Genomic DNA, 24,774 nt, shown 5'->3' with positions numbered 1-24,774 from the left:
CATTCTCTATGTATGACTGGGTAATTGTTGGACATTCCGGAATAAAGGGGATTTATTTTCATACATGAACTATTCGAAGTATCCTCCATTGCTGCCAATCAGTCATGGCCACTTAGGTCACCTGAGTACTCCTCAAATAAGTTCCTTGTTAAAACAAAAAACTATAATAGTTCTCATTCCTCATAAGGTACTTTAAGGAACCTAAAACTCCATTTTTTGTGACTATTATGAGCATTTTAGCAGGGGACTATAATATGGTGGAAGTAAGACAATCAAACTGTTCTCTTGGAAATCTGTTATGTGCAATTGCAGAGTGAAAATACTAAGGTCTCATCACCCATCTGCTGCCCTGCATGTGGATTTAAATTCAAAGGAACTGTAAACATTGGGGGGATGCCCAACATTGACTTTAGAAATGCTTTTCTCCAGTAGTATGTACAGAAGAGTGGAAACTCAGTCAATGTGCATTCTCTATAGATCAGGTGCTATGCTAGGTGCTTCAGAACTGAAAATAACCTATATGGGATTTAGACCAAAAGATTCATTCAAGAGAGATGTCTAGGACAGATAAATGCATCAACAGATCTATAGAGGCATCTTAAAGGAGAAGAGGATAAACTCTTTGGGAGGTAAAACGAGAAAGCCTTCTGAGAAGGTAACATCTCAGAGCAAGGCTCAGGAGATCAACTGGAACATTTCCAGGTGAATTGAAAGGAGTTACTGCAAGATACATTGAGGAGTACATGGAACTGGGTGTTGCTGGAGTTCAAAATAGAGAAAGCAGAAAGCACTCTGAAGTTGAGCTCCAAAATAGTCAAAAGCAGATCATAAAGGCTATCCTAAGGTTCTCAGAAGGAATAACTATTGAAGTGAAATAAGCAAAAAGATTGGCCTGCTTATGTTTGTTTTTTACAAGGTGCTTCTGAAACACAATATAGTATGGATGGAAAGAGACCTGAAGAAGGGCATCTGTTGGGAAGATTTTTCTAGTGTAAACCCACATAATGAAGGAAATGTGTAATGGGAGAGGCTATCAATAAGACTTTTGGAAGCAAATTTATCAGGGCTTATTAGAGTGATGGAGTGATGGAAAGTAAGTAAGCTATAGATTTCTGATGGTAAATCTAGAGCGTGCACAGAACAGCTTTCTTTTGCATTGTGACAGATAATGGTGACTCTTCTGTCCACTGTTTTGAATATTTTTAATGCCCAAAGAGTCTCCTAATTTTCTGCATCAACCTATGTGCCACCCACAGCCTTGCAGGAAACAACCACCAATGCTGGTTCCAGCCGAGCTTGACAGGTTTTCTGAGCCCGTCATGGCTTTATGACACAGTCTTAAGCCACAGACTAAAGATGATTGTAGCCACCACTGCTTTCCTTAAACTTACAACAGCTTCCACAATATTTTGCCCTCATATTGTCAAGAAGCACAATTTCTTTCCCAGAAAACTGCTCTAATTGGATTCAGTGGACCTTGACTGGCTTGTCACAGATACGTTCAGGGTGAAGGTGAAAACATGGAGGAGTTTGTTCCTGAAACTAAGGGCTGAAAAATCTCTGATGAAGGCATTTTACATAAGAATATATATTATTAGGAAGTTATTTTCCTATTACTTTTCCATGATATGTGTATTATTACATTTGACAAAAAAGGTAGAAAAGGTAATAAGCTGTAGAAAATAATGTAAATCCCAAATCATGTGTGTATGCATTTACGTTTCTAAAAGATTATTGATGTATAAGTTCAAATTGAACATTCACATGAGTTTTATTCTGCATTTAAAAAAATTAAAATTTTGTCATAGGTGGGAAATTGCTGTGGAGGTCATGCTGAATGATAACTCAGGCTGTCCTCAGTAATCTGATGGGAGAAGAATCTCAAGTGTCCCAAGGTAAGTACTTTCCTGTGTCTTACTTGACCACCTGGCTGGTGGTCACCATGTTGAAATAAGTGATGGAATATCGTTGATCATCTCGTTCTAAAATTTGGACATTATGCAGAGGCATCATTTAAAATAATAATGACTGAGTATTTCTCAAAATGCAAGAATAAAGTTAACTCGGATTTCTCAGCCACATTTTCCTAATTCATATCCAGTAGTAGGGCTAGTCCCACTTTTAAAATTTGGAATAACACATGTGCACACAAATGTGTATGTGTGTACATGAATGCACTGAAGTTTATCACTAGCTGTTTTATAAATTTGTCTACGGGCTTATGTGCCTGCCTTACCAAGTAGAATGGGTCACTCCTTGGGAAAAAATATGAATATGTTAAATCCTGTAAATAAATCTTGATGGCCAAGATGATACAAATCAGGATGTTCTAAAGTGTACAAACTCTGTGCGGTATATTTTGGTTTTAAATTTGAGTTTGGGTAGAGGATGCTTCAGAGCAGGTCTCCTTTCTTGGAACTATAATGATGTTTTAATAAGTAGTATATTTCCTCACTCATTTACCTGAGAGAAAAAAAGTGGCAAGGAGAAACTTGGAAATAAGGCTTTAAGAGTGACAGGTACTGGGTGAGAAATGCAGCTCCTTTAAGAGACAGCTACCCTTCCTGGAGGGACCCTGGCAGAAGGTGAGCCAATCAGAGCTTCTGCTAAATGAGGAGGCTAAAAGTGTAGGCGCCTCTGACTCCTCAGCTTCATATTAAAAAATTCTGCTCTTCACCTTTCTTGAACCCCATTCCCTAACAAGCAAGTTGACATTAATTCCTCATTCTTTAGAAATTTTAATATTGAAAAAGTGTATGAAGTGTGTCGCCTGGAAATCTTAAGAAGCGAGTCTCAGCACATGTCGCTCTGTTCTGATTTGATCGGGATATAGTTCCATTCTTTTTAATGAGTTGTTTGATTATTGCTCTGGGATGAGGGGAGCTGAATTTGGAGGTACTGCATGGGAAAACCAAGTGATGACCTTGAAGTAAATAGACTTTGGAAAGTGTGTCCCTCGCTGAGGTTAAATTGTTCCTCTTTTGAGGGAGGAGGAGAAAGACAAAAATCTGGGTTTTCTTGGTTTGTTTGTTTTGTTTATATTTAAGACTCATGAGATGTACACACCTGAAAGTAAGGGCATATTTAGGACATTTGACTGTGTGTTGTCTCCTGTCTGAAGAGCTCTGATTTGGGAATCAATTACGATGATCAAGCTCTAAGTGGTCTCAGTGTGCAGATTGACTAAGTGCTCCTCCTTGGAAAGAAACTAGACTTCTTTGAAAAAGTATTAAGATTCTGCATTGATATGAGAACTTTTGACTTTCTAAATTGAACTTCTTAAGGAATCTCTTGACTGATCTTCATTCCAGTTCCATAATGGGTGGGTGACGGTAAAGGAGGGGAGTTGGCTCATATTCTGTTTAAACCCTAAAATTTTTCAAAAATTTTCCTGTAATTTCTGATTAATGGTGCCCTTGATTTTGATTTATATGATCCTATTATTCATTATAAGGGAAAAAAAGAAGTCACTTTTTTTTTCAATTTAATTTTAAAAATTAGGGCTAGCAGTGATGGAATTTAAAATCAAATTATCCTGTCAGAGTGACAGATAAATCTCAAGAGTTTCTAATGAGATTTTCCACTGTCAGGATGCTGAATTTCTCCCTTTTCCAGACTCCTTCATTCCAGGTTTTGACAGTGACTGACAATGAACATCTGCGTTTTGAAATATGGTGCTATTTGAGGAGTTTGGGTTCTTATTTAGACATTTTGGGGTGGCTTCCTTCCCTGTTTGTTCTAGGTTAAAGGGGGAGACGTATATACAGACATCATGGGGAAAGTGTCTACTATGGAAAGCTGTAGGTCATTACCATACACCTGTAATTGGTTAAGTATAGTAGATTTGCCAGTTTTATACTCTTCTTAATACATGTTTCTATTCTTAAAGGATTTTTACTGTAGAGCTAGTGTAAATATGACACAGTAGTTCTACTATGCTGCTTTTTCATTTCTTTTTCTGTTTTCTCATTATCCTAAATAGAATTTGAAATTGTAAGTGCTTTCACAGTATTGGATAGACGCATATCGCTCCATATTGAGATAACAATTTTGTTTTCTGTAATCAGGGATTTTGCAATTCTCTATTTCTCATAGCTAAGGAGAAACGATTCTTTGCTGGTCTCTAAAAACATGTAACCAGTAACAATTTTTAAATGAAATAATAGTTGTGCACTCTATTCCTCTGCAAAAGAACACATCCGAGATGAGCAGTCTTTTGGGTGACACCAGCTAAGTAGCCGGATTGCCCATTAGTTTAAAATGACTTGCAAAACAAAAGGAATACAGAAAGAATTGTTGACCTATGACTGGAAATTGTCTTAGACTCTAAAACATTGCAATACCAGGTTGATTGTAGACTGTGCCTGCACCCCCCTCCCCCTGCTACATCTGAACCAGAGCTCACAAAATATCTGGAAGCTTCTGTCATCTTGCATGTATGAGAACATATTTTTTTCTTTTTCCTCTTGTCCCCACCTTTTTTTTTTTTTTTTTTAGCCCGAAGCTAATCAAAAGCTACAGCTGTTTTGTGAGACTTGCCTTCTTCATTACAGTTCTGTTTTTGCATGTTGCTGCAATCCCTAGAACAGAGGGTATTAACCAATAAGTGCCCCTTGAGAACCCTACTTTGGTTCCTCAATTATTACTCCAAAATGAGAAATGGTGAGGATATTAGGTAATCATTCAAAGAGCAGATGACACTCAGAAGAAAATGTGTGCAAGGCACCTATGTGTGAGCCCTGAAGAGCTACACATACTGTACATTACTTAAGAGTCTTAATAAAAGAACAGAAGGAAGGGAAAATAACACAAAATGAAGAATGAATTACTTAAGATTAAATAGTTTCTATTACAGAAATAGGCTACATGTAGAGCTAATGGCAGGCATTTTCTACAGACAGATGGAATGTTCTCCTCTCCTGATAGTATTGATATGAAGTCTCTGTTAAGATTCATTTTTCCTGAAACATTTGCATATAAATATAAACATCATTACTAGAGGCTAATTGCCCTGTAGGAACTAAAATGTGGGAATTAGCATCTTTAGTCGTTTTTATTATTATTTTTTAAAGTATCTCTAACACGCGTCATATTTGGTACTGCATGGCTGCAGCAGATAATTACCACCATTAAGAATCTCAAACGCAAAATCAAAACCATTTGGAATGGCTTCCAGGGCAACCCAGCACAGTGAGTAGCCACCAAAATGAGGATAGGAGGTTTATGCTCATGCATATTCATAAGGGTACTTAATTCGACATTCATCGTAGGGGGCTTTTGAAAGCTTGTCAAAAGAGCAGCCCCCAAACAAGACCAAACATCAAAGGTGAGATGATGCTGCTCATCTTGCTCCTACACACAAACACCGCTTGCAGGAGGCAATGGATAACACCAAAGGAATTATTTATTTTAACTACTCAGAAGAGGGGAATTTCTATGAAGATGTAAACCAAAAGCCTTTGCCTATATCGTTCATCTTATTGATCAGAAAGGTCAGGAGTATAAGTTATTCAAGGAGTGCAGTAGAGGCACCCATTCTGGAAAAATGGGCATGCAGATTGGTATGATTAATGTCCCTTGCTTGTGCAGAATACTAGGAAGAGTTTGAGGACCAGTTTGGAGCCCCCCAAAATATGAAAGGGTGTGGGAAAAATTCAACTGTGGCTAAGAGGCTGGCTATCTGCAACACCACCCATTGTGTGGGTGGGTCTGTGCATGAAGCATACAGGTGCTGTCTGGTTCCAGGGCTGTGTTCCAAAGTGATCTCACTGACACCTGTACTTTTCAAAAACGTTTCTGTGACATTCGGCAAATGTCTTTTCTGGTGGAACAAATCTATTCAATTATAGATTAGAAACAATACAAAAACACCTTTACAAATGTTTCAGTCTCGGTTTTGCACAAAGCAACAGAATTATGCTTATATGCAGTGTTCCTTGTTGGAACAAAACATCTATGTAACAGGTAGTAGGCTTCTTTCTCTAAATCTTTTCCCCTTCCTTTCTTTGAATCATGCCTGTAGTTCTGAAGGACAAGGAATGGTCTGAATGTGAAAAGGCTGCTCTTCTTCTGTTCTGGTGCTCTCACGTTGTTTAATTCTCCGCATTCTCCCCTTAGTAACTTCAGATAATCATCATCTTGGGCAAATAATGGAGTGTGACTGATTTGTAATTTAAAAGCATCCTGGGGAAGAATGCCTCAACACTACTGGACTTATCATGGGCTTCAAGTGACCTGCTTTTGGACATACTTAACAAGCAAAAGTCAAACAATTTAAATTAAAAGACCAGTAAACTTTAACGTAGTGATACCTTCACTTTCAAAGAAAGGTTTATTTTTAGGGCAACATATAATTTTATAATGACAATAATCTTTTTAAAGACTGTCAAAAATAATTATTTTTCATATATTTATAGTTAGTAATGACAAATAGATGATGGATTTGAGAAGATCACTAAAAAAGACCAAATTATCTTATTTTCCAGCATTCTTCAAAACCATCCTTCAAAACATACCAGTATGGCATAAAAGAGAAATATTATTTAGTTGGCTCAAGCATTCTAAAATATATATTTTGAGACATATATTAAATATACTGAAATACATTATTAATATTAAAATATAAATATGTAATAGATTAGTTAACTTATACAAGAATAACTAAATGAATAGAATAAATAGAAAAACACAAGCACAGGGCTAGGGTTGTGGCTCAGTGGTAGAACGATCACCTCGAGCGTATGAGTCCCTGGGGTTTGACCCTCAGCACCACATAAACATAAATAAAATAAAGATATTGTGTTCAACTCTAACTAAAAATTATTTAAAAATAAGCACACACTTGTGCATACCTATGAATTTAATATTTGTAAAATTGAGAAAATAAAGCATCAAGGAAGTAATATTCAATAGAGGAGGTTGGTGGTTGTGGATCCTCATTCAGATTATATAGCAAAATAAAATCGAAACGGAAGCAGAAGCTGAAATCATAGATTAATGGAAAGTCAATTTAGAGAACATGTAAAGCTAAACTCTCTTAAAAGTGAAATGACAATGTTGATAATTACTTTTTGTGATCTCAGGACTTCTAAGTAAGAATAAACTTTTTTTTTCAAACTTTATGCATGAAAACAATAGACACAATCATCAAGAAAAAATGCATATATTTATATTAAAACTTACAAATGTTTACACATCAAAAAAATAAAATTAAGTGATAGATAACAAATATGGAAAATACTTTTCCACTGTACAAAAGTCAAAGAATTTTAAAAGTTCTGTGGCATTTGTTTATTTTAATGGTTTAGAGTGATACATAGATTTCAAAGTATAGCAACTACAGAGGAATAATAGAATATGAAAATAGTTCAACCTCAGTGTAAGAGGATGAAAAATTAAAACATAAAAGTAAACCTCTTTGTTTGTGGTTTGTAGTTTGTTGTGTCTTGCTTTCCAACACAGTATTTTTTTAAAGCTGAAGCTTCACTTTCCTTAGTGGGGAAAGAGACATAAGCTCCTTCACACACAAGCCTCACACACACCTGAATGTAAGCAAATGAGAACAGACTTTCCAAAAAGCAGCTTTCTCACTAATGAATGAGATCTTGAAAATCTCATAGAAAGCATACTACTGGTTCAAAAATGTGAAAATATTCTCTCTATAAGTGATCAAAATTTCAGAGCATTACTTAGAAGATGGTCATTACTAAGAAAAATCTCAATTATTTTTAAGCATTTGTTAGGTTCCTTTTAGATAACGTGAATAAAACGTGTTCTCTTTGTTTATTTACACTGACTAAAATTTGCTGATGCCCAGCCTCAATTTGAAGTCTGCCTGAAAATTCACAATTCCATGCAATGTCAGAGATTGTTACCCAAAAACGTTCATGTCTTTCAAATCAGTCAGCCCAGGGGAAGCCAAAGGGGCTATCCAACTCTGTGCTGGAAGACAGTGGCAGAAAAGGTAATGGGTGTCCAGCCCAAACTCACCTGGAAACTCTAGAGGCTTAGCGATATAGAAGAGAGATACTGCCATTGACAGCTACACACATTTGTTCTGTTTGGTGTTCATTTTGCCCTGTTACTGGCATAGTAAAGAACCTGGCTACAAACTGGTTGATGAAATGGGTCAGATGTGAGCTATTCCAGATGTGCTGTTCTGTATTTGCTACACATACCCACTTGCATAATTTCTCAGATGAATTAGTTCATCCTTCTACTTTCCTCAGCACAATCTGAATCTGCTTGTCTGTTACCTGTCTACATACCAAACATCTAGTCACATTTTGGAAAACGGCCAAGGAAAAGGAGGGGGCTTGCTTACCTAGCTCACTGTAATAAATTCTAAACTACTGGATAGATGTTAGAGGAGTAGATGAATGCTTGCTTCTCTTATAAATAAGCTGTTAATTGGCAGTTAGGATTTATGCATAGAGAAAAATATAGAAGGAAAAAACAAGAGCAAAGGTGGGATCGAGAACAACAAGAGCAGAAGCAGAAGGGAAGCATTCATGCCTGATATTTTGGAAGAAGAAAGTGAATCTAGAAAACTACATTGCACAGGGAGGCAGGTATGCAAAATGCCTTACTGTGCATTAATGATATTATTGTTGGGTAAAAAGGCAGTCTTTAACTTTTCAAAATAATATCTGATTTTTTCTCAAAGTGCTAATATACCAATTTTTATTCTCATGTGCAGTATATGTATCAGAGTTAGGTTGACATGCCACCTGACCAGTACTTGGTACATGTCATAGTTTTTAGTCTTGAACAGTCTAATGGGTCAAACAGTTGTTCATTGTTTCTACCTTAATTTGCATATCCTTTATTGCAGTTGAGGAATACTTGTTTTCCATTTATCTAATCTCTTACATATAATATTTCTTCATTACTTTCCTTCTTTAAATATATATTTGCTTTGTTTACATTTTCTTACTGAAATTGAAATTTTATATTACCAGTAGGTTTTCCATGCAGTTTTACAAACACATTTCAACATTTGTAGTTATTTCTTTTTTAAGGAAAAAAAAAAAAGAGGGATAAAGGACATTGTGGCTGTATCTGTTTTTGTTTTGCTGTAGTTTTAACATGGGCAATGAATATTTATTTTTATGGTATTGGCTTTGTTGGAGAATTTTTCTTCTCTAAGATTATAAACATATTCTATAATTTTTGTAAAGTTACATAATATTGGTTTTCATCATTTTAACATTTATTGAAGTAGGTTTTTCTATATGCAAAAGTGTAGATATAATTTAACATAGAAAAAGAATTATTATTTTATTTTTTATTAAATATACCTTCCTTTTCCATTGATGTATGGTGCTACCTGAAATATGAAAGAAATTCAAAATATTAATGAGTCATTTTGTAAGAACTCTGATTCCATTTAGCACCATGATCCCATCCTCTAAATCATTACAATTTTAGTTTTCTGGCTAGCTAGTCTAGACCCATTATTTTTCTTTAAAATTATCTTACATAAGTTTGAATCATGATACTTCTTGTTGCATAGTATTTATTGGCTTAAAACAACACTTGTTTATCTGCTCACAGTTCCCATTCAGAATTCTAGCCTGGATGCTGTTAGCAGAGAACACAGAGAACCAGGTGGAATCTCTGGGGGAATTCTGCTTCCAGGCCCGCGCGCTCGTGTGTGTGTGTGTGTGTGTGTGTGTGTGTGTGTGTACAAAATTTTATTTTTTAATTATTTTTGGTGAAATCCACTTTTTTTTTTTTTTTTTTTTTTTTTTTTTGTAAAATTAAGACTCTGATTTCTCTGCACCTGTGGTTTGGTGGTTACTTCTTGTTCATAGTGGCTGTTCTCAGTTTTTTTCGGGAGAACTTGTCCAATTGCAGTTTAGCCACAACATGTTAATTCCTCTCTTGCTTTAAATCTTACTTTCTCTACCAGGCAGGAAAAAAAGCTTCGTGTTGTCAGAAAGTCTATTTGATGAAGTGATAGCTTGCCCTTCACTAAATCATAGTCCTTTCTTTAGTAGCCTTTAGTGTATCTTCAGAATCCCTTTACCTCTAAAAGAATAACAGACTTTACATTTCAAGTATTTGAAGTCCTACTAACTAGAGCAGAGAAACTTCAGCACACATCTTTAAAATTTTACCTAAACTTTAGAACAGGAGATGGTGAGGAGGGGCTCTTCTGATATTTATTTAAAAGCTTCTGTGTCTCCCTCATATTTCACATGGTTTAGCTTTTAACCTCCTTCTTTTAACATTTTCTCTTATCAGTCTTAAGCAAATGAAGTCAGTGGTCTGAACTTACTGGGCCATAGCTTTCCTAGCCTGCAGCTAGGATTTTTCTTTTTCCCCTAAGATCTTACTGTTGAGGACTTCTACTCATGAACCCCAAGGAATTCCATTGCTAAATATCCTCACACCCCATGCTGAGTTCAAAAACAAAATGAAGAGCACAGCACCTTGCAAAGAGCTGCAGACAGTAGACAGGCCCATGTGGTCTTCCCTGTGTGTAGCCTTGGATGGGACCTGGGCATGGATGTTGGAACAGATACTCTAGCACTTGAGCTTCAGATGAGTGCGTGTTGAGTAGAGGTGTGTTCAGTCCATCAGCTGAGTAGGAAAGCTTTCAATCATTTAAATGCAGTCCACATCAAGATGATTACCAGCATTGAAATGGAAGGGAAGTTATGTGGCATTTACAATTTTTCTTCTCCTTGAAATATACTGCTAATACACTTTGAACCTGAGTCTTCTCTGTGGTCCCTTATAATTATATATTCTCTCCCAGTTAGTAACCCACTATGCTTCCTGTAACTACTTTTGAATAGTCCCATAATAATTATCACTCAGTTTTAAACTTAATCATATATCCTTAAACTATTTTTAAAAATATGTATCATAATTAAAGAGCAATAACTATGACCTATTACTTTTCTCTACTTACTATAGCTCTCAGTGTGGTTCTGAATACTTAGTAGGCAATTAAAATGCTTAATTTTTATGCATGGCAAACTAAAATAAAGTATATTAAGGCCAAAGTGTTTGAAGTCAGATTCAAATTTCCATCACAATTCTCTTGGTTAAAAGCCATGTGACCTTAGGCAAGTTGCCCAATCTACTTGAGATTTTATTGCAACATAGTTTTTCTAAATAATAGTGAATAACTGATAGTATTATTGTAAAGGTTAAATGTTGTTATGCAGGAAAAGGTCTTAGCCCAAGCCCTAGTACAAAATGAGTCCGCAAGAAGTTTTAGGAACCATTACTAATCCTAATATTTATTTTTCTTAACTCAGACAATACAAAATATGTGGCTACATTATATAAAACATTTCACAGACTTCATTTTTCCTTTTCAAAGACAAAATTTTTTTTTTAAAGAGAGAGAAGAGAAAGAGAATTTTTTAATATTTATTTTTCAGTTTTCGGTGGACATAACATCTTTATTTTATTTTATTTTTATGTGGTGCTGAGGATCGAACCCAGTGCCTCACACATGCCAGGTGAACATGTTACCGCTTGAGCCACATCTCTAGCCCAAGATGTTATTTTTCAACAATAAAAAATGTAGTGAATCACAAGTATCATCAATATGTTAATCACATATTATAAAACATGACTGAATGTTACATTGTATTTACTTTTATCAGCAAGATGGTAGAGGTTCATATTGGATAAACAAGAGGGAGCATGACTTTCCCTATTTTATGAAACTTAACAGTATTTGAGTATGTGGTTATCATTGATATCCAACTAATGATGATCATGTATTTAAATGAAAAGGGAAAAAAAGTATGAAAAGGGGTTGATGTTATCTACATACATGTTTATTTAGATATCCCTAAAATAAATAATTTCATAGTCATGCATTTTTTAGTTTAAAGGACATTGTATTAATTGATTTTATTCAGTTTTTTTTAAAGATTTCCATTTGCCAACTTTATAATATTTGAAACAATCAGCAAACTCTGCACCCTATATCAAAGAATATGTACAATGAAATGCTTCCTCAGAGCTACACGTGAGGACTATATACAGCACTAGTCTTATCTGGAGGTGTTTTATTTCTGCACTGAATAATTTTAATACCTGGAAATATTCTACTTTTCTTCTGAAATGAAACAAAATCCCCCAGTGTACTTGTTCTGGTTCATTCCCATAGGACGGTGAGTATGTGTATGCTTACATTTATAAGGTAAATTATATGTTTAAAGATATAATAGCCCTTGCTTTTATGCGATTCTTTGCTTCCCTGAGGGATTCAACACATTTCATACTGGCTTTGGAAAAATGGAAAACTAGTTCTCATTCCTGACCTACCATGCAATTCCAGGAATATTGCTTATTTTCAGTGTTTTCTTCAAAACATTGTCATGGATTATGAGACATTTAAGATGAGAGAGGAAGAGAAGGGAGAGCATCTAACACAAAATTATTTGTCCAAAATCTTTAAAATCCAAAATTAGCCAACAAACATCTAGTCTGGTAGGTCACTGCACCTTCTTAATAAAAGGTGGTACCAATGAGATGATAAATATGTTTAAGAAAATTAAAATTTCACAGTGTCAATATTTTCTATTAAAATGAATATTAGATTGAAAAGATTTTATGACTTATTTCTTAATTTGTGTGATGTGGACATTTCAAGTAGTTATTCTGGCAGAAAATAATTTTATTTGATGCATCTACACTTTTCTATCTTGTGACAAAGAGCATGCTTTTGTGAAGTGCACAAAACAGACTACTCAGTGTTGCTTGAATGTGTTACATTGGTAGCCATTGAAACTAAAGCCTTGGAACACTGTGATATTCATCAATGAGACATGTTTTCATGGTTTGCACATTGGTTTAATCTATCTTCAGTCTTGGATAGGCAGGTATCACATACTGTGACTGTAACTTTTGCTGTTGTAGGTATACCAGCTAGAGTAGTATGAATGTCTCTCTTCACCTTCACAATTTCATGGATACAAAATTTGTTCTCTTCAAGACCTTAGCAACCTCCACATGTGGTGCTTTGTTTTTAATTCTGGAACTGTCACCCTTTCTCTTGAAGAAGTCCATGGTACTGAAGCATCCTGGCACTTTAGGGCCTTTGTAAAATGAAATAAGAGGACTGGAACATAAATGCTGTATTTTACATCCAGCAGCCACTGTGTAGTCCAAGGTGGCTGCGAGCAGTACATGGGTGGGCAGGTAGTTGATGCGGTGGACAAAGGAGTCAGTCACGTCCCTGGAAACAGAGACCAGGACTGGGTGGGACTGTGCGAGATTTCATCTCAATATTCAGGACAACATGAAAACAGAGTATTTCAGGAATTTCCTGTTGAAAATTTTTGCATTGTGGCAGAAAGGGAAACCACAGACAAGGGGGGACTTCTATATGAATAATGTGTCCCACTGCTCCATCAAGAATAAACAATGACAAATGCAAAATTACACTTAAAAAGGCATAAGTAAACATTATCAGGGACATCCAGTTTGTCAGAGTGAAGCTTATGAGAATGATGTGTCACTTCCATCAAGGTATGTTAAGAAGGCCTTCTACTTCAGGTGAAATCTATTTTTGTTATTACTGAAGTAAATAACACATTTCTGCACATTTCCATCCAAATCCTGTGTATTACTCTCATACAGATATAATTTCTCTAAAATAGAAATTCTACCCACATATTTCCTCACCAAGTGTTTGAGTTCATTTCTGCATGGCAAGGGAGAAAATAAGATTTTTGTGTTGTGTCATGGTAAATGAATAAATAGTTTTTTCTATTCATTAGAGTGGACATAATAGAATAATTATGTATTCATGGTGGACAGTTTCCTATAAATATTGGAATCCAGTAATTGCTATAAAACTGAATGTTACTTACTCATTTGGAAGACTTAAAGGAACATGAATATGCATGAACTACTTCTAAAAGTCAGAGAAACATACTTTTGATCTTTGGGCTGCTGTAAGATCTTTTGTACTTCTTTGTTAATATCTGCTACCTTCATCGTCTTGATCTAGGTAGTGTTTTAAGTGCAGTTTTTATGCAGGTACAATTCATTTATGGTAACTCCTTTTTTCCCCTAGTACCATCACTACAGACCTTGCTTTCTTTTCTTTGATCTTCCTATAGGTGGAGATGTAGAGGAAACATTGACTTGGGAAACAAGCAAAAAAAGCAAAAACTTTTTTCTACTGTTTTTGTAATTTTGTTCTCTTTTCCAGCGCCATCATTAGCCAATCTGAGAATAAAAATGTACAAGAGATATAATTGTTCCACTGCTAGGGTTTCTCAGGGTCAAACTCACCTGCTGCTGAAGAGATTTCTAGAGAAAAGCCCCAGAGGTCTTCTATTTCCAATTGTTTCTCCACCTTAGGTTGATGAAGAAAAGCTACTATTAAAAATGCGGAGTTCAGGAATGAGAATATGTTATGTAAAAAAGGAGCCATCTGTTAGCTCTCAGATTTACCCAGGTTGCTGTCTTCTCACTTTCTTTGCTTAACAGACTGACTTTGATCTCAGAGTAGTATCTTCATTTTAGCAATCTGAGAGGAGCCATGTTTTCCAAACTCCAAACTCTAGAGAGCATCACATTAAATTGATAAAGCGTTTCTAGAAAAAAAAAATTGCTACGAAAGTGAAAAGTTCAAAAGATGAGTACTATAATTATAGGAAGTTGAAGATACAGATTACTCAATAATTGGCAAACTCTAAGGATGGAAATGCTCACAGTTCAATAGTAGTATTTGGCTCATTCAGTGGGTGGTATTTCTGTATATATCAGGGTTGAGTCAGTGCTCTAAGTTCAAGATCTACAGTAGATTTTTGTTAATAGTGGTGATCTTGAATGCAGGACTGAAAAATTTCCCCTTTAGTCAGTGTTTCCTATAAATTCTTTGATAGTGAACTAGATTGGTACAAGCCACCAACAAACATGTACAGCCTATTCCTCTACAGTGAGGATCTCCAGGAATTTGGAGGGGATGAGGGGAGTGAAGACCATGACAATCACATTCAGCTTAGAAGTGAAAAACCAGTAATGTACCTGGGTATAGAGATTCTTGATGCAATAGATTGTTTGGTTATCTAAGAACCATTTTTAAATCAAGAAAAGAGTGGCCATGTATGAAACAATATGGACATTCTGCTTTGTCTTTTTATTAAGTATTCTGTGAATGTCATTTGAATATGAAGCAGACTCTTTTTTTAATTGAAGACAGATGTCCTGTGAAAACTGGAACTTTAGAAATGCCCACATTTCTGATGTTTTCAAAAAGAATATATAGGGCTCGAGTTGTGGCTCAGTGGTAGAGCGCTTGTCTAGCAAATGCGAGGCCCTGGGTTCAATTCTAAGTGCCACATATAAATAAAAATAAAAGTTCATTGATAACTAAAAAAAAATTAAAAGAAAAAAATTTAAAAAGAATGTGTCCATGTTTGGAATGAGTCCACAAGTAGAAAACAAAGCTACACAACTAATGATTTTTTTTTAATACTTAGAAGATGTAAATAATAATAAATCCTGATTATGCTATTCAGAAAGATCTGGTAATTATTGGTGTGTTATCATTCACATGTAGTTTTTTTCTGTAGATTCTTTTCGTGTAGAGTTCTAATTAAGGCAATACCCACAAAACAGATGACTGTTATATCACTAAGTTTGGTATGATTACCAATACAGCAGTCACACAACTCTGTCTACTCATGGTCTTTTAAAATACTTTATGTACAAGCAAGCATGGTTTTATGATGAAGCATTTTCTTTTCAATGTGTTTATTACAGAAATTATTAAATATATTAGGTGTGAAAGTCAATAATTTTTTATACTTTTGCTGTTGAATTCATTTCTATGAATTTTTTTTCCAGAAGCTGTACTTCTGTAGGACATTTGAGCTTTGTCCAAGACACTGCTTATAACATAATTCAAAGATTGTTTATAAGGGACAAAAATTGATATTTCATCCATAAATATCATTAATAAAGTAATTTTATTCAAACAAAAAGAATGAACTCTTTTTTTTTTTTTCCTTAAAGACAGCCAGATATGGTTTGTAAACCAAAAACACCAGTGGCTCAGGAGGCTGAGGCAGGAGGATCACAAGTTCAAGGCCATTCTCAGCAAGTTAGCAAGGCCTTAGGGAACTTAGTGACCTGTCTCAAAAAAAATGGCCAGGGATGTGACTCAGGGTTAAGCACTACTGTCTTCAGTTCCTTATAGCAAAACAAAAAAATGCAAAAATGTAGCTTCCTTGGGGGCTTGTGATGTCTCAGGATGACTAGAATCCAATTATATAGATGGAAACAGAATGGTAAAAACTGAATTCTTATCAAATTTCTGACATTTGTCAGCTCTGATCCAAAACAAATCACTTGAGCATGAATTTTCTCTCTGTAAAAGAGAAGTTGCTAAATAAATACTTAAAATGCCCTTAATCACTCATTTTTTCCCCCTGTGTGTTTGTTTCACTGCAGCTATTAGTGATCACTTTGTCTTTAAAGCAGAATAAGTGCTAGTTGATGTACTATACTAAAATATTGTTTTTACTAATGCTGCAGATTGGCTATTTGTTACATATTCATCAAGGAGAATATATAGTTATCTTCTCAGATCACTTTCCATTTTTTTTTTACCCCAATCAATAACGAGACCTGAAAAGCACAGCATAACAGGTATTATACAGTTGAAAATAAATTTATATCCTATGTTTTTCCAAAAGGGTCAAATGCATCCAGAAAATAAAAACAATGAATGGAAAAAAGTAATTAAGATAAAAAATGATGACAAATTTATATATGTTAAAAAGCAACCCAACTCCAAACAGGGTTTATACTGTTTAAGTTCATGTGATTGTTAACAAAGCCATGGTGTTTAAGCATTGAAGTGTGTCTCATTCTCAAATAAGGTTTCTCCAACCCACAGAAAGCCAAAGACTGCCAAATAATTTTTTAATGCATGAATCATAATTGTCATTCCTTTATCCAATCACTGTTTACTGTCTAACATTGACTGGCATTATGTTCTGTTCTTGAAAATGGAGCTCTGTAAAAGCAACATGTATGGCAAAAAGAAGTTTTGTAAAGCTTAAAGATTATGATATTTACAAAACCTTAAGAAAACAAACACAAAATTAAGCTTCAAAGAAGTTACTTGTGTAGAAGGAGGGAAGAACTTACAAGTTGAAAATCTGACCACTATTTATAAAAATCTCTCGTGTTGCAAAATCAAAAAAGATTTTGTTTTATTTTAGTTTACTGCTTTAAATTTTTTTTATTGACTAAATGCCTTGAGTCTTTGCATATAACAAGGAGTTTTGATATTGTGTTTAGGGAGCACAACTCATCCTGGATGTCAGAAATATTTAGGGTGTTCTCAAAGGTGAGGAAAACTTGCCTATTTAAGATACAAGCAGTGGAATAGTTTTCTGCATGCTCGATTCTGGCATTTCTCTTTGCAAGCCCTGCTTCTTCACCAGCACCCACACACCCATGGGAGCTGAATACTGTGGCACAGGTTCCCCTGAGCTGTAACCTTGAGCCCTATGCTAAAGTGAAGGTGACAGTGACACAGCATCCTAGGAGATGTAGCCAGAAACCACTCCTTCACTGGGGCAATTAGGAGTGACTTGATTTTTCTCAGACATTACAGCAAAGTATATAAATATATGCCACCTAGGTGAATCCTCCTTAAGCATTCTTCTTGCCTGCACTCCCACCATGCCCGTGAGTACCTCGGTGCTGTGATTCGTAAGGATGAGAGGCCAGAAATCAAGTGAAGAGAGACAGCAGTCTTAATTAATTTTGGTGAGAATATATTATTCAGATTTTATGAACACAGGACCATATACATACTCCAGTGTGATATTTTTCCCCCTGAAGTTGCTTAGACTTGTGCAAATAAGAACCTTGAAACTCAAGTTTTATCAGCTTGAGTTCTCCTTGGCTCATAACATCTTGCTTCCTTGGAGTTTTCAACCCAGCAGAACATATATTGAATCACTTTTCAAACTGTTATTTGTAATTGGTATAAGTGGTATGAAGCAGTATAGGATAACGTGGGATTATATGGTAAGAGGACCACATCTGGTCCTGTAGGTCACAGACAATTTCCATAAGTGGTACTTGAAGCAGAAAACTGAATGAGATTCTCATCTTATTAACCAAGTGTTGGTGGTGAGAGAGGTGGAGAGGATTCTAGGCAAAAGGAAGAAAGTGCACGAAGACTTTGAAGTATAAAAATAATTTTGAAGAGCGGAGGAACAGAAAGGAAATTCAGTATGGCTAGAGCTGCAAAAGTAAGATGAAGGAGGTCAACTAAAATGAGGCAGTTGAGGGAAGGACAGGACAGATCTTGCTGGGTATCTGTAGGCCACATTAAAAATTGGGGTCTTTATTCCCAAAGAAATTAGAAGCCATTAACATGATGGGATTTACATCAAAATCTAAACTCTCTGAAAATGGATTGTAGTGGAGAGAGACAAACTGATGGAGGGCTTCATTAGACAGGAAGGTGAATACTAGCAGTGGTAGAAGCCTTGGTTTTGTTCACTCATCTATGGCAACTGTACTGAACTTAAATGAGCTCTGTACCTTTTATTCATTTAATAATTTTCTTAGAAACTGGTTTACAACTAATATAAACCTAATGAAATTTTCTAAAGTATTTGAAGCCAAGGAATTTGAATTTTGAAATATTATTACAGAATTTCAGTCTGAAATTTGGAGACAACCTATCATGTAATTTTATAAAATGATCTATGATTTCTGATCTACGTAATAAATCAAGAGCAATGGACTCTTCCAGCTTTGTCTGAGAGGATTGAGTATAAACATTGGATTTTTCATGTAGACCACATGAGTTGGGCCTTCCTAATGGGATCAGTCTAAATTTATGTAGCATACGAATGATAAAAGTTTTGCCCTTACAGTTAGAAGATGTGTCTAAAAATATGATAGTTAGACATTTTAATTCTGTGATTAGGCTGGCTCATGCCAACTTGGTTTATTTCTATTTTCTTTCTCTCTTATATGCTTACTAGAGTGATACTTTCCATGATAATTTACTTTCTTGCATGTGGTCTTGAAAGAGAGGTGATTCCTTTCAACTCAGGCTACAAAGGAAACATTTCCTGGAACTAAATCAAACTATATTTGAAAAAGAAAAAAAAAATCTTTAGGTCCTATAAATGTCATTTTTCACTTGTTTTCTATTTCTATTATCTCTGCACAAAAGCTCTAAAATGCAAGTTTATAAGTGGCATTAAAGAACACACATTTTCCTAAAATTTTTAAAAGTTTCCAATTCCATAGCAGTGCCAGGAATGAGAGATGTCCAAGAGTCCTTGTTCACATGTGACCCTACTGATGTTGACAAGAGGTTCTTTTCAAGAAGGTCCTAATAAGCATTCCACCTTGTGGATAATTAGAGTGTCCTGGGATGGAGCAGTGCTGGGCCACCTGGCAGCGTGCACAGGATTTAATTTTGTTTGCCTCAGGGAGAGTTGTACTCGTCCTACATACTTCCTCAGCATTATATTTTATTCTCTTCTGGAAACAGCTCTCAGAAAATACCATGGAATATAAGAACTGGTTTGATGTTCTGAATTGCAAAAGGTCATGGCCAATATAAAGATAACAGATATATCAGCAATCATATTCCTTAGTGAGAGTCTTTGAGGCATGTCTTTTGTTTGAATACCATACATATGAAGATCATGATATTAAGAATGACAATACTAAATTGATTATAATAATGCCCACCAAGCAATTTGCATATACTATGTCATCAAAACCTCTGAAACAAACATTAATGGTTATCCGGATTTTAAGGTGGAAACTAAAGTCTTGGAAGGCGATGCAGGATATCGTTAAGTCACTTTAAAAGGTGCCAAGTGAAATTGCACTGTATTACAAGCACTGCAGTGAATGTCCTCTTCCACCTTCTCATTCATCCTGTAAATTAATACATATGAATGTGTCTTGCTCTCACTCATCCTATATTGTTTCTATGGTTCTACAATATGCAAATTACATTTGACTTTCTTTTGAGAAATTATGTTGGTAAAGGAGCTGAGGGTGTAGTTCAGTGATAGAGTCCTTGCCTTGTATGTGCTAGGCCTGGGTTTAGTTGTCAGAAATGCAAAAAAAAAAAAAAAATACATAAGTAAATAAAAATTTCAATGCTAAAAGAAAATGGATATCTCTTCCTATGTTAGATCCCAGAAGCCAACTAATGAATGTACCTTGGATTGTTTTGACTTTTTGTCTTTTATTCATAGTTGTGTTATGCACACTCAACTGCAGGTTTTTGTGTGGGCATGTTTTCAGTCATTTCTAACATTTTCCCAGGGGTGATTCTACTGGGTCATATGGAGACGCTCTACGTGACTTTTTGAGGAACTGCCAAACTCTTCTCTGAAGTAGATACCACGTTTTACATTGCCACTAGCAATGGTTGAGGGTTAATTTGTGCATATCCTTCCAAAAACCTATTACTTCCTTTATGCTTATGCCATTTAACTCATGAATGGAGAAACGGAGTACACTATATCCATTCAGCAGAACATAGACATCCACAAAGTGAAAGAAGCCAGACAAAAAAGGTTGCCTATTACATGAATGTGATTTGAAGAAATTTCCAGAACAGACATATCCACAGAGAGAGAAAGTAAATTAATGGTTGCTTGGGGTTGAGTGAAGATTAGAAATGAGACTGCTATTAGGAGTGTATATTCTGCAGAAGTGATGGAAATGTTCTGCAGGTATGTGTGAAGATGGTTCCACTGTTTGGTAAATATAATAAAACCACAGATTTCTGATTACCTAAAAAGGTATATTTCACCACACATGAAGTACATCTCAATTTTTAAAAGCCTCTTTGAGTTCAACTGTAAAATGATGACAATAATCATAATTAAGATAAAGGCTGGTAAAGAAGGAAAAAGGGAAAAAGAGGAAATACAATGAGTATTTATGGTTTCTGATTTTCCAGGCACATTTGGGTTTTTTTAATTAGGTATAGTGGATGAATAAGACATTATCTAGTCAAATTAAAAATATCAAAATGGTGTTGGGTCTTCCCTGGTTTTTTTGGGAAGGGGGAGGGGCAGTAATCACTCATTTCCCCCTCCACTGTCATTTCCTTTCCAAAATGTCCTTAATCACTTCTGTATCTTCCTAGGATTCCCCTCTCGCCCATTTCCAGGCTGCTCTTTAGGCATATCTCTTCTACAAGGTGAAATTCTCCTGAGTACCACAGTTAAGTCTGGCTTTGACATTCTTGGGAGCCATAGCGTGAATGTCCATAACCTGATAAAATAAGCCTCTCTGAAATTTGCTGTAATCTTCCTGGATAGGCTTATTTAAACTTCTTGCTTCTCTTTTTTTCTATCTTCATACAATTACATATACATTGCCTGCCCAAAACATTTTATTTCCTACTGTTTCACTTTGACTGCTATTCTAGTCCTATTTATATGAACCAGTATCCTTACAGATACAGGGCAGAAACACACTGTCCAGAAGTTTCAGAAAGTATGTATTTATTGGGAAGGCCAAGTACAGAGATAGTTTTCATAAAGTGGGAGGTAGAGACCCTAAGAGTGCTTTTTTTTTTTTTTTTTTTTGTTCTTTCAACTTGGCGGGTGTTTGAAGACAGACAGATACATGGATCTTTACAATTCTACAAGATCAAGAGCTCAAAAGACAGTGAGCAGGAGCGTGAGATGTAAGCAGTCAGCCATGTGCTGCTCAGGAATGGATCCATTGGGCAGCAGGGATGAGTGTTCTCAAGGATTATCAGGGTCTAAGCCTGCCACTTCAGGATGGTACCATGAATGATAGAAAGGCTGGTCCCCTAAGACCAAACTGGAAGTGATCAAATTTCCTATAAAAATACATTAACTTTATACATTTTATTTTTATATTTTACACTAAGCTTATTACTAAATGCAAGTTCATTTTTTATGAAGAATATGTTGTAGAATTTCCATGATATGAATCCACTCATTCAGTATGCTGTGAATTTCCATTCTTTTGGGGGGTTCCTCTATGCTCTTTGGAATGAACCAATTATACCCAAGGGGGTTCTCTATACTACTTTATTGATCTTGGCTTGGTTATTAAAACTTTGTAGTAAGACTTGTAGGCAGAAACTCTGAAGTTCTTCGACATTGTAATTTTTTAATCAATTTTTGTGAAATTTTCATAAAAACTTACTAGGTTAACCACTTTTAAGTGTAGAGTTCGGTGGTTTAAAAATATTCAATATGTTGTACAACTGCCACCACCATCATTTGTAGAGCATTTTCATTTTTCCTAACAAAAACTCAGTACCCAGTAGATCAAAGCTCTTCAGTCCTCCCTCCCTGTCCCTGGTGACTGCTATTCTCTTTATGCCCCTAGTTCCACCTGCTCTAAGACCCCCATATAAGTGAAGGCATGCTGTTCTGTGACAAGCTTATTTTACATAAGCTTCCAAGTTCATCCTTATTTTAGAACATGCTTACATTTCCTTCCTTCCCCAAACTGAATGATAACACATTGTGTATGTGTCACACCTGTTGTTCGTACATTCATTCTTCAAGGGAAACTTAGGTTGCTTTCACATTTTCTCTATTTTTGAATAATGCTGCTGTTTTGAATGATATTCAATGTGAATAAATATCTACGAGATGCCATTTTCAATTCTATTTAAAAATATTTTTAGATGAACACAATAACTTTATTTTTATTTTTTATCTATTTTTTTTTTATGATGCCAAGGATCTTACCCAGTGCCTTACATGTTCAAGGCAAAGGCTCTATCACTGAGCCACAACTCCTTTGCCCCCTTGTTCAGATTGTTTTGAGTAAATACCCAGAAATGGAATTGCTGTGTTTCACATGGTCATTCTATTGTGTTTCAGAAACTGGCATGCTTTTTCCTCCACATCAGCTGTATCACCTCAAAGTCACACCTAAGGAACATAGGAGTTTCAGTTTGCCCACATGTTATTTTTGTGTTCATGGTAGTCATGCTCATGGGTTTAAGGTACTATATTTTTTGCTTGGGCTTATGTTTTCGTGACTAGGGGTAAGTGATGTGGACCATCTTCTCATGTTCTTCTTGGTGATTTCTATATCTTCTTTGGAAAAGTGTGTAGAGTTTTTATGCGTGTCTTCAACAGGGTGTTTGTTTTGTTGTTGGATTTTAAGAGCACCCTATATGTATATTACTTTCTTCTTTGATATGTCATTTGGAAATACTCTCATTCTGGTACTTTTTACTTCATGATGAAAAACTTTTGATGAAGAAAAATGTTCAATTTTTTGAAGGTGAATTTGTCTTTTTTTGTTTTCTGTTGTCTGTACATTTGATAACATATCTAAGAAATCATGCTAAGATCTTTTTGTGAAAATTTTGCCCTGTGTTCTTCCAAAACTATTGAAGTTTCAGGACCATTTGTTGTCTGATCATGGGATTCTGGCAATTTAACCAAGAGGCACTTTACCACTACTCCAGGCCGCCGCCGCCTCCTCCTCCTCCTCCTCCTCCTCCTCCTTCTCCTCCTCCTCCTCCTCCTCCTTCTCTTTCTCCTTCTTCTATTTTGAGACAAGGTCTCACTAAGTTCCTTAAAGCCTCACTAAGTTGCTGAGACTGGCCTTGAACTTGTGATCCTCCTGTCTCATCCTCTGGAGCCACTGAGATTACAGGTCTATGTCACCATGCCTGGAAGTTTTAGGTCTTACATGTAGGTCATGGATCCATTTTGCGCTCAAGCTTACATGCGGTGCTCAGAGTTCCAATTCATTTCTTACACAGGAATATTCAGTGTATTTTTTCATAGTTTGATGCAAAAACTTTCCCCCATTCAATGGTCTTGACCCACTTGTTAGAAATTACTTGACCATATTTGAGAGTATGAATCTAGACTTTGTTCTTCTCCAATAATCTGTATCTCTTTATGCTACTACCATACTGTTTTGATTACTGTAATTTTGTAGTTAAGGTTTTATTTATTTATTTATTTATTCTGTTTAGTACTGTGGGTTAAACCCAGTGGTGCTAAACCCCTGAGCCACATCTGTAGCCCTTTTTATTGTTTATTTTGAGAAAGGATATCGATCAGTTGCTTAGGGCCTTGCTAAATTGCTATGGCTATCTTTGAACTTGTGATCCACCTGCCTTAGCCTCCTGAGTCACTGTAGTTAAGTTTTGAACAAGAATCTTCCAGCTATTTCTGCTTTTACAAAATTGTTCTAGCTATTCAGAATCACTAGGGATTCCATAGGAATTTTATGATAGCTTTTTCTGTTTCTACAAAAGCATTGTTGGGTTTTGATCAGGATTATGTTGAAACTTTATATTTGTGTTAGGTAGTATTGCTATCTCAACAATATTAACTCTTCCAATCTGTGAACATTGGATATCCTTATATTTCTTATATTTTTTTTTAGTTGTAGATGGACACAATATCTTTATTTTTATTTATTTAATTTTATAAATAAACTGAGGATTGAACTCAGAGCCTCACATGTCTGCACGGAAATGCTCTACCACTGAGCTACAACCCCAGCCCCTAAATATTTTATTCTTTCTGATACTAAATAAACAGAATTATTTTCTAAATTGTTTTGGAACTATCTATGTTAGTAGCTAGAAATGCATTCATATGTTGAATTTATATACTGTTATTTTCCTGTATTTATCTATTTCTAATTCGTTACTCATGGAATCTTCAGAGTTTTCTCAATATAACATCATCTGTTGAACAGAGGTTTTGCTGGTACATTTCTTTTCTTTTCTTTCTTTCTTTCTTTAAATTTTTA

The sequence above is a fragment of the Callospermophilus lateralis genome, chromosome 5 (genome assembly GCF_048772815.1).
Source record: "Callospermophilus lateralis isolate mCalLat2 chromosome 5, mCalLat2.hap1, whole genome shotgun sequence".
In the NCBI taxonomy this organism is placed as follows: Eukaryota; Metazoa; Chordata; class Mammalia; order Rodentia; family Sciuridae; genus Callospermophilus; species Callospermophilus lateralis.
This window is presented reverse-complemented; position numbering follows the sequence as displayed.